This window comes from Martes martes (genome assembly GCF_963455335.1).
Source record: "Martes martes genome assembly, chromosome: 14".
NCBI classification, from domain to species: domain Eukaryota; kingdom Metazoa; phylum Chordata; class Mammalia; order Carnivora; family Mustelidae; genus Martes; species Martes martes.
In genome coordinates this window covers 37,998,859-38,021,910 of record NC_137902.1, presented here as the reverse complement: position 1 = coordinate 38,021,910, position 23,052 = coordinate 37,998,859, and positions in this window count along the sequence as shown.

Genomic DNA, 23,052 nt, shown 5'->3' with positions numbered 1-23,052 from the left:
TATTTTCTCCCACTCTGCAGGTTGCCTGCGCTCTGTTGATTTTGTCCTTTTGTGGCATAGAAGTTTTTAATTTTGATGTAGTCCAATTTATCTGACCTTACTTTTGTCTCCTGTGCTTTTGGTGTCATACCTAAGAAATCATCACCAAATCCAATACCATAAAGATTTCCCATGTTTTTTTCTAAGAATTTTATAGTTTCAGCTCTTACGATTAGGTGTTAGTTCCACGTTGAGTTAATTTTTGTATATGCTGTAAAGTAAGGGTTCAACTTCTTTCTTTTGCATTTGGATAACCATTTTTCCAACATCAGTGTTGAAAAGACTGTCCTTTCCCCTTTTCAATGATCTTGGCTTCCTTGACAAAAATCAAATGACCTTATATACAAAGGTTCATTTCTGGGCTCCCTATTCTATCCCATTGATCTTTATGTCTCTTTTCTCCAGAGCCAAAATGTTTGAACCATTGTAGCTTTCTTATAAGTTTTGAAATCAGCATCTGTGAGACCTCTAACTTGTTCTTTTTCATGATTTGGCTAATTGGAGGAGATTGCGCTTTTAGCAATTGAGAAAAAGACACAGTTTCCTCCTGGGATGTAGCCCCATGCCAGGGTATCCAGATTGGAGCGCAGAACTGATCTCTCACCTGAAAGACCACCTCAAGGAATCAGCCTGTACATCCAGCTATAGAGGTCCTAACCTCAGAGAATACCTCTGGAGGGCCAGATGATCCATGTGGTCTTCTAAGTATGATCACTTCTTCCTTTAGCAAAGCCAGTCTGTCAGAGCTGTTGACTTTCCTCAGTGATTAGATATTGAAATGCACCAAGTTGTTTTGACATTGCGCAGATGGGATCTCATTTCCCTTTGTTCTTCTGTGTTTGAGTTTAGGGTGAGGGTGTTATGAAGAGCCACAGGTAGCATTTGTTCATTGCTCTTGCTCTAAGGGGACTGGTGAGAATGTGATCTCCTCACCAAGACCCAACAGAGAAATACATAGCATCCCCAGGCATTATTGTATTATATGAACACTGCAACTGGTCTTCTCTGGCTGTTGTTATAAATAATGTCCTTTTTTCTGTTTTGATGGGTTCCTAAGAGACTGCAAGGTAAATGTGCAACCCAGCTTTAACAATTGCGCAGGATTTTCTGGTGTATATTTTTGAGGACTAGCTTTAGCTAGTCCTACTGTATTTATGAACGGCATCTATACTCTTTGGAGTAAGAAGAGGCTTACAAATATACTTCATGTCATAAAATATCTACATATTACATAAATATCTATCTGTTTGACAACTAAGAGAACATATATATTATTAAGGCTCATTTGGTTGCATTTAACAGAAAATGAACTCAAACCACTTTAAGCAAAAAGTGGGGTTTATTTGTTCATAGAATTGGAAAGAATGGCTGGGTCTAGGGTCTCAAAGACATTACCAAGACAGTTTCTCCCATTTCCCGTCTCAGACTCTAGTTTTCATTTCCTCTGTGATGGCTGCATTCTTAGTAGGGCTATTCTATCAGGTGGCAAATTGGTCCCAAAGGACTAACTTTTAGGCTACCTCCTTAGCAATCCCAGTGGACCAGAAGGACATATATCTCCCAGTAGCTCCATCCTGAACCCTGGGAGGTTTCTCATTGTCTTGTGTTGGCCCATGTGCCCACCCCTGAACCAATCCACATATCACAACCAGTCAGTGTTCTGGGTGGTCAGGTATGAATCCACAGGGCTCCCCCACTGCTATAGATGGAGTCCTGGGGCTAATCTTCATGGACAGACCATGGGAATTGGAAAACTAGGATGCTTTTGCTATAAAAGAATACAAAGGGATGCTGATCAGGCAAAGACTGATTTTCTCTATACCATACATAAAGGATCGATCTTGTATTCTTGGATACAACCTTATTCCCCTTCATAGAGGAATGTCTTCTGCAGTGTTCTTGCCAGGTGTTGCACCTGACTTCCCTTTGAACGTATACCAGAACTCACAATTTCCAGTTGTCTTCTATTCCTACGCTGGACAAACCTAGTTGTCAGAAAAATTTTCTTTCTTTTTCTTTCTTTCTTTCTTTCATTCTTTCTTTCTTTCTTTCGGTGTTGTTTTTGTTTTTTGTTTTTTTTGTTTTTTTTGTTTTTGTTTTTAGCCAATCTGTGTCTTCCTGTAATTTCTAAGGAATTATCTTAACTCTAAGCATCAGAACTCAATGGTTTAAAATTATCACTTTATCTTCCTAAAAGAGTGCTTTAAATTTGAGTCATATTTCAGTGTGCTTTTTATATTTTATGTTCTACCTTGCTAGTGTCCTTTGAAGATTCCTGATACCATCTCCATGCCACATCAAGAATACTTTTTACAGATCCAATGGACTCTACTGATCTTTTGGACTTTTCTAGCCACTAGAGATTTCTACCTGGTATGTATTATGCCATTAAGTAATTTAATGGCTCATGTGTTGGAAATAGTTTCCAAATATTGATTAAAATCTGCTTCTAACTGCCATAGTAGGCCCAAATATCAATTAATTTTTACCAGTCACATCATAATTTTGGTTCATATTAAGCTTAATAATAATAACTACCTTTTATTGAGTATCAGATCCCTTATATAATTCATCTGTAATCCCTACAATAACTCTTAAGCTTACTATTATTACTATCCCATTTTACAGACAAGGAAGTTGATATTCAAGTTAAGGATCTCAAGTGGTATAGTGCTATTTGAGCTCAAATGTCTTTGATTCCAAAACCAAGTTTTTTTTTCCAATCATCCTTAAAGCTCCACACTTGAGGTCAATTGAGATCATCAGACCTGTGTTATTTGAACTCCTGTCAGTCACTATCCACACTTGCACCTGTGAGTAATGAATTTGTGTTCATCTTAGTGTGGGGCAATGTATAAAACAGGTAACATAGCCAGTCTGAGGCTGCTATCCTTAGAAAGTCCTGTTTGCAGAGTTAGCCCTTGACCAGAGTCTTAGGAACTGGATTTGGGGAGGGTTTCCCCCAGCTCACTGATAAGAATGAATCACTGTGTCGAAACCGTGAACACATGCTTTCTTTCCAGGAGCATGGAATTTCACAACGTTAAACAGAAGGTGCCTATATAGCCAGCCCTCCATAAAAACTCTGGGCACTGATTGCTTAATGAGTGTCCCCAGTAGATGTTTAACATATGTTGTCTCAGTTCATTGCTTACTTCTAAGCACATCGTGTGAGACTCCACTAGGAGAGGGGTCTTAGCAGCTTGGGGCTGGTTTCCTCTGGACTTGCCCATGAGCCTTTTCTTTTTGCTGATTTTGCTTTGTATCCTTTCACTGTAATAAATCATAGATGTTAGTATAATATACTGAGTCCTCTGAGTCCTCCTAACAGATCACTAAACTGGGGTGGGGGGTTGTCTTAGGGACCCCCAACACAGGGGCTTTTATATTTGTTCCTGTTAAATTTAATCCTGATAGGGTAATTTTGAATCCTGATCCTCTCATTCTATTTTTTTCTTAATATTTAACTTCATATACATCCTTTCTAGGTATTCATTCCATCTCTTGATAAAAATTTTGATTGAGAGGATCAAAACACAGTATTGTGGTTGTCTCCTGAACCCCTCCCTCTGTGTTGAGATTAAGCTATTAATCAAAATGTTAAGGCAGGGTTTCTAAACCAGTTATATATTTTTCTACAAGTAGTATTCAAAAGAACATACTTCCTAGTACAGGAACATAGTCAATGGTATTGTAATAGTGTTGTAGGGTGACCGTGGTAGCTACATTAGTACAGAGTTGTCAAATCACTAAGTTGTACACCTGGAGCTAATATAACATTGTATGTCAGCTCTATTTCAATAGAAAATTATAATTTTAATTTTATAATAAATGTGTTCTCTGAGAAAAGGAAGGAAGGAAGAAGGAATTCAGAAAGAAAGAAATTGAGAAAGAAAGAAATTAAGAAAGGGAGAGAAAGAAAGAAGGAGAGAAAAAGAAAGGAAAGAAAGAAGAGAAAAAGAGAACATACTTCATATATTATTCCTAAAACTTCTTAGATTTTTGTCATTTGTAAAAATGAGACACATAGTCCAAAGCATTCTCATTTTCTTCCCTATGTAGTTATACCTTTTTTTTTTTTAAGCTAGAGTTATTCTGACATTTTTTGGTATGTGGAGTCCTCTTTTGCATTGGGTGTGTGGGGCTCAAAGTTCTTAATTTGAGCACTGGTATTGGGTGGGGTAATGGAATAATGATGGGTTCTGGAGAGAAATGCGGGCTCTGAGTGGGCTGGTTCATTGAATCAGCATTCACTGAGCTGCCTGTTTCGTGCCTGGCTCTGTGCTGGACACCATGGGCGGCACACTGGTGACAAAGTCAGCTCCAAGCCCTCCCTCAAGGACTCCCAGGCCAGTGCACCAGACAGTGCCAACCAGAGTGTCAAACTGAAGATAGGGAGGCACAGGCAGATGAGGGCTGGGATAGAGGGGCTCTCCTCTTCTAGTTAGAAATGCTACACTGTACAGTTTCTCTAAATAAGAGCCATTGCCAGGCAATGGGGACACAGCGATGACCAAGACAGACCTGTTCCTCCCTTTTCAGAGTGGAGGCAACAGGTATTCCTTAAATTTGTCTTCAGTCTCCATTTCTGTATAGGTACTAACTGCCTGATTTGGATACTGGCCCTGCCACTTGCCAGCCTGAGATAACCTTGGCCAGTGACCATCCTTCTCCAGACACCTGTCTGTCCTTTTGTAAGGTGGAGGATCTCAAACCTTCCTTAAGCATTGGAGGATGTGATGTGGTAACATGGCGGAAGGGTTTGGCACGTATCACTGCTCTCAGACAAATTTGTTCTTTGTTTTTAAATCAGAAGAACACAGAGGTGGGGGAGGAGCCCCACCTAAGACAGGGACTCTTCCCTGAGGAAGTGATAAGGAGACAATATCCAGAAGCTAAGAAGTTAGCAGAGCACTCCAAGGGAGAGCATGATACTCTAGGGACCTGAGTGGCCAGTACAGCCGGTGACACAAAATGTGAAAAAGAACAGCCTGGGATGAGGAGACGTGAGCTAGCCTGGAAGAGTCCAGTACCCACCCTGTGTGCAAGAAGGAACTGCCAGAGGCATGTCTGGAGGGGAGTGGAGAGACCTGGCTTGAGTTTCCAAAGGCTTCTTCTGCTCCTTAGGAACAGACTGATACTCTTTACTGTTCCTGAACCTATATTCCTCCTTTGTCATCATCACATTCTTACTACAAATGTGAAGTACCAATTGACTTATGCTCTAAAATGTTTTGAACTGTATCAATGACAGCATTTGCATCTTAAGAGTTTTTAGGCTAGGTTGTTGGTTTTTCCTATTTAAATAATCAGGCCATTTCCCCATTTCTTGTCTTCTGCATTCTTTTAAGGGATTCATCTAAGTTATCAAATCTGTGAGCATAGAACTGTTCATAATATTCCCTTTTTGTCCTCTTTCTGCCCATCTGGTCCTAGTAATTGTCCCTCTTCCACTTCTCATACTAGCATTTTGTCTCTCACCTTTTTTCTTGGTTGACCTGGCTAGAAGTTTATAAACTTTACTAGTCTTTACAAAGAATTTGATTTTGATGTTGTTGGTTTTATCAATTGTTTTTGGGTTTCTAATTTGATGGATTTCTGCCCTAATTTTTATTCTTTCTTCTGGTTGCTTTAGGTTTGTATTGCTCTTCTCTTGCTGGTTTTCTAAAATTATTGATTTTAAATCCTGTTTCTTTTCTAATATATGCATTTGATGCTATAAATTTCCCTCTTAGCACTTCTTTTGCCACATCCCACAAGTTTTGATGTTCTATTTTTATTTAGTTGAAAATATTTTAAATCTCTCTTGAGATTTCCTCTTTAACTCATATGTTATTTTGAAGGGTTGTTTTATCTCCAGATATTTTTAGATTTTCCATCTGTCTTTCTGTTATTGTTTTCTAGTTAATCCCACTGTGGTCTGAGAGCATACTTTGTATGATTTCTATACTTTTAGGTTTGTTCGATGTGATTTATGGCCCAGAGTGTGGTCTATCTTGATGAATGTTCCTAATGAGCTTGAGTATGTTGGTTCTGCTCTTGGTGGATGAAGGAGTCTATAGATGTCAATTAGAGCCAGTTAATTGATGGTGTTGTTCAGTTAAACTATGTTCTTATTGGTTTTCTGCCTACTGGATCTGTCGATACTGATAAAGGGGTGTTGAAGTCTCCAATCATAATAGTGAATTCATCTGTTTCTCCTTGCACTTCTACCAGCTTTAGTCTCATGTCTTTTGACCCTCTGTTGTGAGGTGTATACACGTTGAGTAATAGGTTTTCTTGGAAAATTGACCCTCTATCATTATGTAATGTCTCTCCTTACTCCTGATGACTTTCCTTATTCTTAGGTCAATTTGCCTGAAATTAATTAGCCACTCCAGCTTTCTTTTGATTTTTGTTAGTATAGTATATCTCTCCCATCCCCTTACTTTTAATCTACCTGTACCTAGTCTTGGGTTGGTTTGTTTGGTTTTTTTTTTAAGATTTTACTTACCTAGAGAGAGAGAGAGAGATCAATAATGAGTTGGGGAGGGGAAGAGGGAGAGGGAGAGAATCCCAAGGATACTCCCCACTGACCACAGAACCCAACACAGGGCTCCATCTCATGACCCCAAGATGATGACCTGAGCTGAAACCAAGAGTCAGACATTTAACTGACTGAGCCACCGAGGCACCCCCATGTACCTGTTTTTAAAGTAGACTTCTTACCAGGTTAGGGGAAGAGAGGCAAACCAACGAACAGACTCTTAAGTATAGGGAACAAACTGAGGGTTACTGGAAGGGAGGTTGGGGGGCATGCTAAATGGGTGATGAGGATTAAGGAGGGCACTTGTGATGAGGGTGTTTTATGTAACTGATGAATTACTAAATTCAACACCTGAAACTAATGTTGCACTGTATATTAACTAACTAGAATTTAAATAAAAACTTGGGGGAAAAAAAGTTTTCTTATAGACAACATATAGTTTCTTCTTGTTTTTCTTTCTTTTTTTTTTTTTTTAGCCATTCTGTGAGTTTCTGTCTTCAAAGTGGTATATATAGTTGGATTAATATCTACCATATTTATTGCTGTTTTCTGAATCCTATTTTATGTTATAATCACCCAATGCATTATTGCTATAATTATTTTGAATTTATGTTAGAACAATTAAAATTTTTTTAATAGAAGTTTTTATTTTACCTTCACTTATTCCTTCTCTAATGTTCTTTCTTTTTTATACAGATCTGAGTTTCTGACCTATATCATTTTCTCTCTGAAGAAACTCTTTTAACATTTATGCAAGACAAAGGGCCCTAAAGACAAAATTTTGTTTGTCTAAAAAAGTCTTTATTTCTCCTTCACTTTTGAAGGATAATTTTGCCAGATTCAGAATTCCAGATTGATTTTTTTAAACACTTCAAATATCTCATTCGGAAGAAAAACAAGAGTGGTTCTAAAGAGAAGTCTGATATAATTTTTATCTCTCTTCCTCTAGAGATAATGTGTTTTTCCTTCTGGTTTCTTTCAAGATTTTCTCTCTGTCTTTGAATATGATATGCCAGAGTATACATTTTTTGGTATTTACCCTGCTTGGGGTTCTCTGAACTTCCTGGATCTGTGGTTTGGAATCTGTCATTACTTCTGGAAATTTTTCAACTGTTATTACTTTAAATATTTCTTTGCTCCTTTCTTCCTTCTCTTTCTGGTGTTCCCATTATGCATATGCTGTACCTGTTGTACTTGCTTCACAGGTCTTGGATATTTCGTTCCTTTTTTATTACCGTTCTTATTTCCTTTTGCATTCCAGTTTGGGAAGTTTCTATTGACATATTTCAAGCTCACCAATTCTTTCCTTGACCATGTCCAACCTTTGAGCCTATCAAAGGCATTCTTCTTTTTGTTGGAGTGTATTGATTTCTAGAATTTGCTGTGGATTCTTTCTTAAAGTTTCCATCCCCCCTATTTGTTCTTGCATGTTGCCCTCTTTTTCCATTAGAGCCCTAAGCACATTAATCATTCTTATTTTAAATTCATGCTCTGACAATTCCCAAGTCTGTGCCATACTTGAGTCTGGTTCTATTGCTTGTGTGGTCACTTCCTATTGTGTTCATTCTTGCCTTTTAGCATGCCTTGTAATTTTTTTGTTGAAAGCCAGATATTATGTATTGTATCATAGATATTGTGGCTGACAGTGTGAGAGTTTATTTCTCTCTGATGAGGAGTTATTCTGTGTTTTACTCTTTGCTGTAATGGTAGTTGTCTAAGGATTTACTTTCTTCTAGTGTTTCTGTGTTTTATCTACACTATTATCTTTGGGTTTCCCTAGAAACTTCTTGAATAAAGTCTGGGCCCTGCAGTTATTACACCTGTAATCCTCCTATTATATAGGATCCCCTATCCCCAGCTCCCAGTAAGTTGTGATTTTCTGTTTTCACCTCTTTCTCCAACTTTGGGAGCATCACTTGTCCCTATCATCTCAAATTCTCTAATGGACCTAAGAAGGTTGATTTTTTTTTCTTCAACTTTTTGCTTGTGGTGAGGATGGGAGTAATGACTTTTTTATATGTCAGAGCAGAAACTGGAACCAGTCACATTCCTTATGTTTCCTCAGTGCCAATAGGGAAAAGTTTGGTCTGAGATCATGCTTATAGTTTTTATACACTTACAAGATATGAAAACCTGGATCTGAAGATATAAATTCATGCATATGGTAATATAGTCTTTTTCTAAGTTCTCTCCATAGGTTGAAATATCATCACTATGCCACTGGATTTACTATTTCCAAGTTGGCAGATAGCCCCTGAGAAGGAGCTGGGAGAACAAATGGTAGAAAAACAGGTCACAGAAGGAGTAATGGGGTGGAAGTGATGGATTCCAGTGGGGCCACTTAGTGCCTGTCACCCCTAGTGACCCACAGAGTTTGCCATAAAACCCAAGGCCTCCCTTCCAGCTCATTCCAAGCTCTAATACCTATGCTTTAAACAATGTTTTTAAAATTGGAAGCCCATCTGCAGAGTCCCTTGATAGTTGTGGATGAACTCTGGTGTCTTAGACTGTGCTATTGACAATAATTCCTATTTCATTAGTAAGAATTTTTTTTCCTATAAAGACGTTTAGATTTCCCTGATGTCCAAGAACAGCCTGGAAAAATATCCCTGGAGACAATGCCAACTAAAGGGCTTGGGCCAGCTTGATGGGAAGTCCAGCATTGCCTAGGCATGTTTTAATCTTCCTGACTCCTTTCCCAGACTGTGGGAGGCACGAGAGTTAGACATGAGTTTCAGTAGAAATGGAAACTGGGCCTGTACGTAACTCAATGAAAGAAGCTGGTGTCCATGGATAATCAGCTCATAAAGCAATCAATTAGCACATTTGGCTGTTAGCTGAAAGGCTAGAAACCACCCAGGGGTGATAATTTAGTTTTTCCTCCTCTGACATTTGCACTGGCTTGTCTCTGCCTCTGTCCCCTGGCCTGTGTTGTTCTCTCTGCTTGAATGCATGGCCCTCATTCTGTTCCTCTGGTCACCTCCTCCTTCTCCTTCAAGATGTGGCCCAGAATTCACTAACCTGTGCAGAACTTTCTGGGCACTCAAGCTTGATGTTAATCTTACTGAGGAGAAAGGGAGTGATCATCTTGCCCCAAACTGTTTCTTCTGTGTTGAAAATAATTTCAACTTGCCATAGATAGTCAACAGTATGGTTTGGGTGAACTAGTGAAGTGTATGTCTCTAAGTTCACACTCGTGGCAGGAAATGGACTATGTATTTGTCTGTCTGTCCCATCAGACCACAGGCTCTTTGCTAACAGGAACTGAGTCTCTAATTGTGTCACTTTTCTTACATCCTAGGCCAGAACCCAGCAAATAGTGAAGGTTCAGTAAAATTTGTGAAGTGAACACAAAATGAATGAATAATAAAGTTCCTGGGTACTTTGAGTTTCTTCATATCAAAGACAAGACCTAGGGACATTTCACTGCTGCCCTATTCTTCCTTCCTCTTCATTAGGACCAGGAGCAGCTTTCCTCTGCTGTCCTTGGGTCCTACGAGATACCGTTTGTCAGTATAGGGCCAATGGCCAAGATCAGACTCCCATTAGCCTGAGATGAACAAGAAGTCATTGCTATTGATTTGGCTTCCTTAATTAGGCCTCCTCACTAAGACAAAGGTATCTCTATCTCAGCTGAACGTGCAGGAAGAAAGAGACCAAGTTAAGAGGAATGCGTAAACCATACACACCCTGTCCTTCAATCAGATGCCATCTGGGCCATAACGAGGCATCTCAGGCTGTTCTGTGGGAGGACTGTCTCTTGGACTTCCTCATGAGAAACTTGAATTTAAGTGTCCAGACCAGAGCACTGCATTCCACAGCCCTGAGCAGACATGCATGTAAGACCAGAGCCTGCTTGTGCCTGTTTATGCCTGACAATTATGAAGAGCACTAACTTTAGTCTCAAGTGTTCCAGTTTTTATGATAAATGATATGGCCACCCTATATGCTTCCCATACATTTTGTTTTCACTACTTCCATTACACACTGGAACATTCTCAAACAGATTCCAGATATATTTTATTGAGAACTGCTTCTGTTTTTAATCTCTCACTGATAAAGCTACTTAATAAGCAACCATCATGTCTTTATCCTACTTAACAAAATTATCAATAATTCCTGAATATCAGTAAATGTCTAGTGAGTGCTCAAGTTTCTGCAATTGTTACCAAAAAAATTTCTCCAATTGTTCCAAAAATGTCTTTTCACAGTTGACTTATAGGCGACAGAATCCTAACGAGGTCCACACAGTATCCTGCAAGTCTTACTTCCTCACCCCGCTTTTTTATTTTGCACTTCATCTCTTATTTTTTCTTACCATTTATTTATTTAAGAAAGGAGGTCAATTCCTACAAATTTTCCCACATTCCAGATTTGACATCCTTGTAGGGTCATTTAACACATTTCTCTGTCCCCTGACTTCCTGTAAATTGTTGCTAGATCTAGAGACTTAATTGTTCAGGCTGTTTGGAAAAAATATTCCCTGTGTACCTCTTGTTATATCATATCAGAAAACATAGAATGTCTGATTGCCTTTCTTTTTGTGGTGTTAGGATTGATTAGCAGTTTCTAGCATTGTCATTCTTACCTGGCTATTACAACATTCCTCACAAAAATCTCACTGAAAGTTTTTGGCAGTCATGGATGATCATTGCCTAAATCCATTATTCATTAAGGGTTATTGAGTCATAAAATTCTGTTCCTATCATTTCTTCTATTTGCATTAAATGGCATCTTCTATAGAGAAGCAATCACTTGGTTATAGTTTATATAGGAAATGCAGGATAAATGTTTGAATCTTCTCCTTTAATGATAAATTTTTCAGAATAATGAAGTAGTGAGCTGCAATACTGAAATATGACCAATGAACATTTTGCTTGATTAAAAAAATGTGATTAGAACATATAAATATTTTAAACCCAATACTGAATTTCAATCCATTGCAGTATTATCACTTTGGGTGCTCAAATCAGGCCAGTAGGAGTTCTTCACGTTGCAAAAACAAAAAACTTATCTTTTTATTTCCTGTTCCAAACCTGGAACCAACAATTTCTGCAAGAAGCCCTGAATTGGTTAGTAGAAAATTATGTTTCAAGTCCACACTGAGTCCGATAGGTACTGTGATAGGGTTGTTATTGCTTTTAGATGTTTTCAGGGGGCAGAGCAAGAAAATGTGTCTTCTTTTAATGGAAAACAAAATACGACTTAAGTTCTTTTTGTTATTTCTTACAGATTTAAAATCACAGGGTTTATATTTAACTTCTTGGGTTTTCATATACATTTCAAAAGTAAAAATGCAGGACTATAAAATGGCTCTTATTGTAAAATTCTATGATACATATTACCTGTTAACTCAGAAAAGTGAGTGATCCTAGACAATAGGCTAGAATGAACTAATTTCCTTGACTTTAAGCTTGATTACTGGATTTTGGTTCACATGATAGTGAGATAATTCATTAAATTCCAATGGTATCTTTGTGAAAGAATGAAAACTGGATGGAGTGGAAAGAACTGGTAAATGATTAATGCCAGCTTGAAAAAGAAACAGGGTAAAGTCTGATATCTAGCTTCAAAAAATAACTACACAGAGTGGGCAATGTTTAGCTTAACAGTTGTTCATGTCAAAAAACTTTGGGACTTTTAGGCTCTGCTAACATCAGTGAAAATAGTAGGATTAGGGGGCGCCTGGGTGGCTCAGTGGGTTAAAGCCTCTGCCTTCAGCTTGGGTCATGATCCCAGGGTCAGGGCTCATTTGCTCGGGCAGGGAGACTGCTTCCCTTCCTCTCTCTCTGCCTGCCTCTCTGCCTACTTGTGATCTCTGTCTGTCAAATGAAAATAAAAAATCTTAAAAAAAAATAGGATTAAGGTCATGATCAGAGGCATATCTATATGAATGAGGTAGACACCTGGTACAACGGAGCCAAGGCCCTCCCTTATAGGAAATGAGAGGTAATAATTGAAAATATATAGGCAGCAAATGCCCACTTGTGAACAAATCTCTCCATATACTAGGAAGAAAAAAGAAGTCTTTCAATCAAATAAAAGGCATATATGAAAAATCTACATCTACCGTTGTACTGTTGATAAAATGCAACACTTTCTCCCTGGGATAAGACACAAGATAAGGACATCCACTCATACCTCTTCTAGTCAACATTATTTGATCTCCTGTTCAGTTTGTAGGTGTTCAGAATGGTTTGGTAACTACCTACCTGAATTCCTGGGACCAGATGAAATTTAGGTCTCCTACTCCTCTGCCATCTTGTTCCTCCCCCTATTCAACATTATTATACTGGAAGTCCTAGCAAAAAAAAAGAAAGACACAAAGATTAGAAAAGAAAAAGGGAACTGTCGCTATTTACAGGTGACAATTGTGTGCACAGAAAATCCTGCTGAATGTGTAAGAAAACTGCTAGACTCCTTAAGTGAATTCCATGCAGCCACAGGATAGAGGACCAATAGACAAAAGTATCTATATTCCCATATTCCAGCAGCAAACAATTTTTAAAATAAAATAAAAACACCATTTAAAAACATCAAATAGATAATAATACATCTAATAAAATATAGTAAGACTTCTACGCTGAAAATTTAAAAACATTATTTGCAGAAACAGAAGACCTAAGAAGTGTCCCATACTTGTGCTCGTGATTGAAAAGTGACATTGTGTGTGTGTGTTTGTTCACAACTATGAATAAACCACTAATTATTCAGGCAACAACAACATGGACGAATCTTGAAAACACGATATTGATACATGAAGTCAAACCACAAGCTGGTACATACTGAGCAACCCCATGTACGTAAAACCACATAATGGACAAAATGAATCTATAGAGATTGAAATCAGAAAGTGGCTGCCTATGGATTGACTGGAAAGGAGCATGGGGGCACTTTTTAAGGTGATAGAGATGTTTTCTCTCTCGGTTTGAATGATCGTTACATGGATGTATATGTAATTGTTGAACCACATTTCCCAGAAATTGTCAAACCACAATATCCCTGATATGGATATTAGACATTAAACATATCCATTTTGACTGTAAATTCTATACAACCACCACAACAAAATAAGAGACCTAAAAAAAGGCTACCCTTTGTATGTATATGTATGTGTGTGTATATATATATATACACACATATATATATGTATGTATGTATATGTATGTATATATATATGTGTATATGTATGTATATATGTATGTATATATACATATATATGTATATATATGTATGTATATATATGTATATATGTATGTGTATATATATATATACACACACATATATACACACACATACATATATATAATTGTTTTATAATACCATGACACATAGATATGACGGTATTTGAAAGTTTGCTTTCAGAAATAATCTGTAATGAACAACAGTAAAAATATTTGAGAATTAAAATATCATAAAAAGTTATTCAATGGCTGTAGTGTAGTTCTTGATAAAGTCATGGATAGATGGTCATTGGTAGATAAATGTAACATTGATGTAACAGTAATACATTATATTCACATGGATTCACTCTTAAGCAAATGCATATAAATTAAATAAATGTTACTATCAAATTACTTAAGTATAACATCTATAAACAATAACAAATTAAGCCTCTAATGCAATTGATCATTTAACTTCTTATATCAATGTTTCAAAGCTGTGTGTGTTCGGTGTGAGGGACAGATTGGGAATGGAGAGAGAGACAGAAATGGAGGGAGGGCAGGAAGAGAGAAGGAAAGAGGCAGAAAAGGAAGGGACAGAGAGACACACAGAGACACAAAGAGAGACAGAGAGAGCTTCCGGACAAATTCAAAGAATTTTGGAGCTGGGTTATCTCCTACCTTACCACCCATACAAAACCACACATGGACACTGATTTTGTGTTCTCAAACCTATGAATGTACACATATGAATATATGTGTGAATCCCTTTCTGAACAGTCCTTTTCATTTTTTTTGTTTTTACATTAATAGCTTCATTCAGTCTTATTGTTTAAAAAAAAAAAAAACAAACAAACCTTGAAATTCTTGCCCAGAATTAAATACAGACTTGGTATCCAAGCTAAAGTCCATACCCAAGGCCTCACACCCTTAGCCCCCAGCCTGTTGTCCCTCTGCTCAGTGGTTTTGGGGGAGGAGGGGCAGAACTCAGGCTGCAAGGAAGCCAGAGGCCTCTAGCAATGCTGGATTACAAGGCACAGACAGATATTAACCAAAATCCTTAGGAGAAGATAAGGCTGAAACACAGGGCCTACTAATTAAACATATGATTTGTATTGTTTCTGAGCAAGATGGATTTTTTGTTGATAGAAACAGGAGAAATCTAGAGAAACATTTGATTGCAGAAAAATAAAATGACAAAGCACTTCCCAAAGGTTTCATTGAAGACACAGAGAAACAACTTAGGAAATTCTGATAGGTGAAAATTCCAGAACTAAACCCCTGAAACTCTCTCTCTTCTGCATTTGGGACCAGTTAAATTAGTAAACATCCCAAAAGGCATTTGTACTTTGCAGCCTATTCTGCTAGAGACAGCAGAGAAGGTGAGGAACACCAAGGGATTAATCAGAGACAGACGTAATTAAAGCCAAAAGGGCTAAAATGGCCCATAGGTCAAAAGGAATTAAAATCTGAAAAAAATGTCCACATTAAAAAAATAAATAAATAAACAAAGGCAATGTACTCTGTTGGGACGTTTAACTGTTAATATATTGCAGTTTAACAGACAGGTTTCAGCTAACCTCTTTAGTCGGCAAACCTGGGAGGGGAAGTTTGTAAATGAACTTGACAGTGCGGAGTGCGCCGTCAAATGGCCCAGTGTCTGAAAGTCTTTGCTGAAACCGGAAGTCTTTCCTTAGTCTATAAAAATAACAGACTTTCCAGAAAACAGACATGTACTTCTGTATTTATTTCTGTATTTGTTGTATATAACACTTTATAAACTTAATGTCTTGTGATCATTTCAGTTGGGTTTCTTTGCCACATTCCGATGAGATAAGCAGTTACTGTGCCCACTTTGCTAATGACAAGGATGAGATTAGAGAAGACATTTTTCTGGACTGCTCAGCATGAGAATAGTGGGGCACAGCATTCCGAGACGCTCTCAGCTACTGCATGTTCCCAGAGTGCAGAGCGGTCCACATTTCTGAGCCCTTTTCATTTTTTAAAACATTTCACATCATTGACTTCAGTGGTCTGGAGGGACACCCAGCTATCTCCATACCCCTCTGACCTGCCTGCATCCTTCCAGAATCAACAGCTAGTCTGTTGCCAGGTACCAGCTCTGTTGTCAGGAAGAAGAGCCCTTCTAGAACCCAGCTCCTCCCAGCACAGGTCCTGCTGCACGATTGGAGCATGATGTCCATGACCTCCTGGCAGGAGGGGGGTGTGCATAAGGGAGGAGAAGTAAAAGAAGCCTGAGGACCCATTTTCCTCTTGTCCCTAAAGGAGGATTGCCCACGGATTGGGGGTATTTTCCTGAACACCTCTGGGTTGACTTGCTCTTGGGGCCTTTTACAGAGGATGGTGGGCAGGAAGTAGAATAGTAGAAGGAGGCAGCGATGGGCTAGCTTGCCAAGCCTGTAGACACTGCCCAGCAGTATTTGCTGGGGTGTCTTCAACCTCCAGAGGTATTTGCAGGTTACAGCTGAACTAATTTCAACTGATGGGCCTGAAGGGCCAGCAAGTCTGCTGACCAGACATGGGGACATTCGCACTGACACTGGACCATCCCTCAAAAAGAACATGCTACAGCTTCTGCCTCTCCCTGGAGCCTGGGAGGTCCAATGATTCACCAGAAGTCCTTCAGGCAGTGAGTACTGGACATAGGGCCAACAAAAATCGTGGATGAAAATATTACTAGAGCCACAATATAAGAAATTTTAGCCACATGAAAACCCAGCTCAGATTTTCCAGAAGACCTTACCCAGGTCTGAAGCAGCTGGCAGGAAACCTAATTCTATTGATTGTACTGCTGATGTATGGTCCCAGAGGCCTCAGAAACAAAACTCATAGTATGTTGCCTTTTTTTCCCACATGGGGCTGTCTGTGATCTTAACGTGCTGAATCTTTTTTACATGAAAGTTCATTTCTCACAACATGAAAATTCCCACACAGAATCAGGTGAAGCTGTCCTCTATTAAATAAAAACCAACGAGGGAAAGCCCTTGTAGGAAAGCCAGCAAGGGGGTGAATAAGCAAGTAAGAAAATACGCAGGAGAAGTTTCCTCTGAGGGTAAGAGCAATCCCTGATGACTTTTTAAACCGCCCTGTGTCTTAGATCAGCCTTCCTAGAACATAGCGCGTTGGTTTCCGAGCCACATCAATGAGCCAACCCGACCTTACTAACCCATCAGCGCAGCACAGGCAGGGCTCGGACAGAAACACCAGAGGGAGCAGAGGGTCACGTATAAGACAAAGGATTCTGTTTTAGGAAAAGATGATCCCAGAGTGAGACCCCGTGGAGTTGCCTCCCATGGTAACAGGGGATTTGAGGATCCCCACCTCCATCACGGAAGACTCTAGAATCTTAGAAGATGGGACTTTCCTGAGGTCCAGTTATTCCAAATGCCCCCATATGTAGCCACATTCCATCTACACTCATCCACTGGGTCACCCCACAGATCATGACTTTAAAGGCCAGAAACAGAAGCGCCTGGGTGGCTGGCTCAGTCAGTTGTGCGCCCAAGTCTTGATTTTGGTTCAGGTCATGATCTCAGGGCTGTGAAATCAAGCCCCACCTCCCCCATGGGCTTCACGCTCAGTGTGGAGCCTGCTTGGGATTCTCTCTCCCTCTTCCTCTGCCCCTCCCCACTCACACGCTCTCTCTCTCTCTCAAAAAAATAATAATAAATGATAAATAAATTATAGGGAAAAAATAAAGTCCCCCAACGATGATTCTTAAGCTAATACCCCCAGCCTAAACGTGTCTTCCGAGCTCCAGACAATGTCGACAGCCGGCTGGACATCTCCCTGGGAAGGTGAATAGGCGTCCTGACTGAGTGAGCGCCAGCCCCAGCTGCTGAGGTGACCATCCACCAGCTGGCTGCCAGCTCCTCGGTATCTCTCCACATCCAGTCGCAGCAAAACCCCATATGCTCCATCTTCAAAATATATCCAGAATTCAACTACGTATCCTTGCTCCCCTGGTTCCCAGCAGGGTCAAGTCACCCTCTCTAGAAGTGTTCTTGAATGAGCCTACAAATGCCTCTCCTCCCTCATGGCCCTGTCTCTCTCCAGCTTGCTCCTAAAGCTGCAGCAGAGAGGCCATTTAAGAACGCTCCCCAACGCCCCAGCCCTGCTCTCAGTCACTGCAGGCTCTTCCTCACACTCGGACCATGAGCCGGCTACACTCAATCCTTCTGGTCTCACCTCCCACCTGGCCTCCTTTTTGGGGTGGTTTCCATCTTTTGGCTATTGTGAACAGCGCTGCTATAAACCTGAGGGTCCAAAGACCTGTGTGCGTCCCTGCTGTCACCACCCAGGACGTTCTGGACCATTATCTCCCAGGGCGAGCGAAGCTATTCCCTGGCTCCACCTGGCTTCCCACCCTAAGGCTGCTTCCAAGAGGCTGGGGGAACTTGCCTCCTTAATCTCTCTGAGCCTCATGATCTAACCTCTAAAATACACATCTGGGCGCAGCGGGTGTAAATAGGGGGTCAAAGAGCGAGGCTGCATCTTGGTTTGCTGAGAACCCTCAATCTTCTGCTCGGTGGAGGCTCATTCAATCCACCCGCTGTATCATCCCTAGGAAGAAGTGGGTCTCCGAGAGGCAGTGAGTGTGTGTACATGCGCCAGACGGATCTGCACAGGGGAGAGGTAGAGACATCGTGAATCGCTGGAGGTAAAATCCAAACTGTGACAGGAGGCCATGTAACACCACAGCCAGCAACAAGGCCCCAGCACGTCACAGTCCCATCAGTGAAGGGTGGACTTGATAAGGGCCTTTGGGATTCTGCGGTGAGGTGGGGGGTTCAACTCACTGTTAGGGATTCTAGAGCAAACCAGCAGTGGGGGCTTCTGGAAGAAGGGGGAAGGGTGGGCTACGGTCTGCTAGGGCAGGGTGCAGGCAGAACTGCAGTGCCCACCGTGGTGGGGAATGAGCTCTTGCCTGAACAATCCAGAGCCCACGTTCCTGAGTACTAGTATGAGGAAGTCGATTGTATATCTGTTTGCCCAAAATAATTCCAGTTGAGGCCTGTTGTTCTGGGACAACTACTTTAAAAAGTGCCACATTCTTGATTTAGAAGACAAAGTATGCGGCCAGCCCAGGTGGTAGGAAGGTGACCAATACAGGGGTCAGCCTGGAGAACTGGGCCAAAAGTACACAACAAGGACTGCGTCACTAGAAGGCAGGAAGCATGGCCTGACTGAGGCAGAAGGAAAGCCTTTCTGGAATAGGGCCCCTGCTAAAGGTAAGGAAAGTGGCCTCCCTTGGTTTTTCCGTGAGTTTTGCTTGACATCTAGCCGTCCCGGGGCCCTGTGGTCCATACCTTCCCTTGAGAAACCACACAAACCCTTGGACTTTTTTGATTAGTTTTGTGGGAATGAAATGGCCCGGATGAGAACACCCAGGTTTGGCCCCCTCATTCTGTTTTCATTCACCATGCAGTCCAGCCCTGTGGGCCCAGCACACGGTGGGGCTCCTCTGGAGAACCTGGTAGGGAAGAGGTCAGACAACCAGAAACTTCAGCCCATCCCATGTTTGCACCTGACTCAGGTAAAAACCCCCACTTCAGTTTTCCTTCCTTTCTCTTGACATTGTAAAAAGCCTGAACAAAGTATTAGCAAGTGGAATTCAGTAATATATATAGTTAAGAATTTGTACCATCAGCAGGTGGGGCTTATTCTGAGGATGCAAGGTCCTATACTGAGAAATCAATCTGTATAATCTACCTATTAATGAAGGGAAAATCACATGATTGTATCAACAGATGCAGAAGAAACATTTGATAGAGCTCAAGGCCCACTTATGCTAAAACCTCTCAGAAAAGTAGTAGAGGGGAACTTCCTCCATTTGACAGAATACCAACAAAAACCTACAGCTAGCATCATACCTGATGGCAAAAGGCTGAATGCTTTCTTCCTGACACTGGGAATGGGGCAAGGATGTCCCCTGTCACTACTGCCGCTCAGCATCACCGCGGCAGTGCTGGCCCACACAACAAGGCAAGAAGAGGAAATCAGAGCCATACACACCAGCTCGGGAACCAGCCCCAGTGGATCCCTCACCCTGGTGCCTACACGGGCCCAGCACCCAGGGATTGGCTGAAGCCTTTATCTGAGAACCATCCAAACATGGAGACAAAGCAGCAAAGAGCTTACCGGGGTGGCAGCTAGAGTCAGGCCCAGCTCCACCACATAGCACCTGGGCAACCATGCAGGTCACTCAACTCAGTGTGCCTTGGTACTTTTGTCTGTGAAGTGGGGCGATAACAGCACCTGCGTCACGGGGTCCTCAGGAGGCTTTAAGGAATTAAATCCGCAAAGCCCTTAGAATATGTTCGATCACGTGGTAAGTAGCATGGAGGTTTCAAGCTACAATTATAGATTGAATAATTACTTTGGGCTTCCTCATGAGAAGAAAGAAAATTAAAGTTAGCAGCCTCCAGTACAGCAATGGAAACCTGAGGTTATTCCCCACATCCCAGGTTGTGACTTTTTACAAGGATCTGGCACCTTGACACTGTATAATAACATGGTGGGCAGACTTTGGGTCAATCAGTTTCTAGAGGCATAAGACGGGAATATGATCTCTTTGTTCCCCTCTTCCTGGTAGCTCAGACTGATCTGGAGAAGTACTCCCAGTCTTCCTCCCCACTTTCTTATTTTCCACCAAAGAGGTTTTCCCTGCTGGTCTCCAATGCTACTACTTTCCTCTCTCCAGCCTCTCCTAGCCCCTCTTCCCACTCGCCTATCATCTTGACTTTTCCACATTAAAACCTCCTTGTAACTGACATAGACCTCTGTGAAACTTCCAGGCAATTAATCTAACTGGCAGAGCTTTCAGAGACCTTTGTTTTAAAAAAGGCCATGAGCTCGGGTTTCTCTCACATACCATTTAAGTGGAGCCTACAGAGATACGTGGCGGGCCAAGGAGGGAAGAAAGCCACCTTTTTTTATTTTATTTAAGGAAGAAATTAAAAATTCAGCTCACGTGGATTAGAAACAAACCCTTTCTACCCTTAAAATTTTCCCTATGTTTATTGCTCACTATAAATTGAAAAAAGAAAGGAAAAAAAAGCAACCAATGCAATAAAACCACCACAACAAAGCTGGAACAAATATGCAAGCCTCGGCAGAGGCCAGATTTACGGTCAGAAATATGGAGTGTGTCTCAGCAGGGGCAGGTCATGAAATAGTATGAGCTAATATCAGGGGTGTGAAAACAGGCATTGTTGTTTAGTTAACTAAAGTCGTACAATTAAGCGATTCTCAAAAATCAATTAGCCATATGTTATAACCAAGATGACATGTTTTTATAACTTCTCCCTGGATGTTTTATTGCCAGAGGATGCTCATGTGGGCACTAGAACAAGAAAATAAAACAGCCCAAGAATAAAAGTACAGAAATCCAGCCATGATTAATTAAAAGAGCCCAGACTGGAAATGATGGAGCTGCTGGGCAGGCAGCGTGGTACTGGAAAGATTCCTTCCCGGTGCCTCCGTGCTGTTGCAAAAAGCCATGGGTCATTTTTTTTCCCCCTTCTCTTTGTTTTTCTGTCCTTTTTAATTTAGCACAGATACAGCTGTGAAAACTGAATATTCCATTTGAACTCCCATATTTATGCTTGTAACTGGTTCCAAGGAAATGTCATTTTCAACGTATTCAATGGAAAGTGAAAGACGTATGCCTCGAGGGAAATCCTGGGGCAACGGGGTTGGTTGTGAGTTTGTTTCCCTGACTTTCACAAAGGGAACAAAAAGTGAGGGCACCACTGTGCTCTGTCCTCCTTCTTGCTTCTGAGTCAGGTAAGATGAAGACTCAAAGAGGATTTGCAGAGACTATGATGTCCCACACACGGTACAGTCCATTTTTAAATAGCTACAAGATCTTCCTGGATCCACCACTGAGGGATGGGTTGTATTTTACCCCTTGGCTTCTTGGCTGGTCTAATGCTTACTTAGGGCAAGAGCACAAGTGGTGTGTGTGTCGGTTCCACACTGGGCCCTGAGCACATGGTATAAGATTCTGCTCTTTCTTCTGGAAGGTGCAGCAACCACATGAACAAGCCTGGGTCACCTGCTGGACTAGGAGAGGCCCATGGTTCCATTTCCCTTGTTCCTAAACCAGAACATGAAGCCAACATGAAGCCAACTGCCAGGCAGGGGGCTGAGGCCGCCCAGATCAGCAGACCCGCCCAGCCTTTCTGCTGACAACAGACATGAGCCCGCCCAGCTTCTATCACATGAAAGGGGGCCCCTGAGAGGCTCCATCAGTTGAGCCTCCGCTCTTGATTTCAGCTCAGGTCATGATCTCAGGGTTGTGGAATCCAGCCCCGTGGGTGCAGAGCCTGCTAGAGATTCTGTCGCTCCCTCTCCCATTTGCCCCTCCTATAAATAAGTAAATAAATAAATAAATAAATATTTATATTTATTTATTTTTATATTTATAAATAAATAAATAAATTTACTATGAATTTACACTCACACTATAAATAAATAAATAAATAAGATCTTAAAAAAAAGAATTGCACAAATAACCAATAGACTTGCAAGTAATAATAAGTAAGCCACTAACTTACAGGGCAGTTTCTCTCAAGGCAAAAGCTAAAGGATGGCATCTGACTCCCAGAGGGCAGAGTTAGCTGCCGCAACTCCAGTCACATCATCCAGCAGATCATCACCGTCTCCACATTGCCCTGGACATCACAAATCCGGCAGCTCTGCAGGGTCATCAACTCACATATTTAAAAAGCTAACGTAACCGTGCTTCGTAGAGTTGGCGGGGTGTCACCCTACAGGCCAGAATCTCAGGGCTGTCCCTCTCTAGCAGCATGACTGTACATCACTGGGCCTCAAATTCTTTATCTGAAATCGAGGCTAACACTAGAAAGCTCTGTATCTCAAAGTGTGGACTGGAGACCATCTAAACTGTCCAAGTCGATGCTGATGCTACAAGGGGAGCAAATGGCCGCTGGGACCAACCAAACTCTGTCTTCCTTGCTAGAGCAAGCCCAGAGTCTTTGAGGTCCTTCCCTAGACATGGGCCATTTGCCCGTATGTGAACTACCTCAGCTTCTGGTGGGGGGTCCTGGGGGCAGGTAAGGGAGGATGGTGCTGATAAGAGTATCTGGGGGGCACTTGGATGATTCCGTTGTTAAATGTCTGTCTTCGGCTCAGGTCATGATCCCAGGATCATGGGATTGAGCCCTGCATCGGGCTCCCTGCTCAGCGGGAAGCCTGCCTCTCCTTCTCCCACTCCCCCTGCTTGTGTTCCCTCTCTTGCTGTGTCTCTCTCTCTGTGTCAAATAAATAAAGAAAATC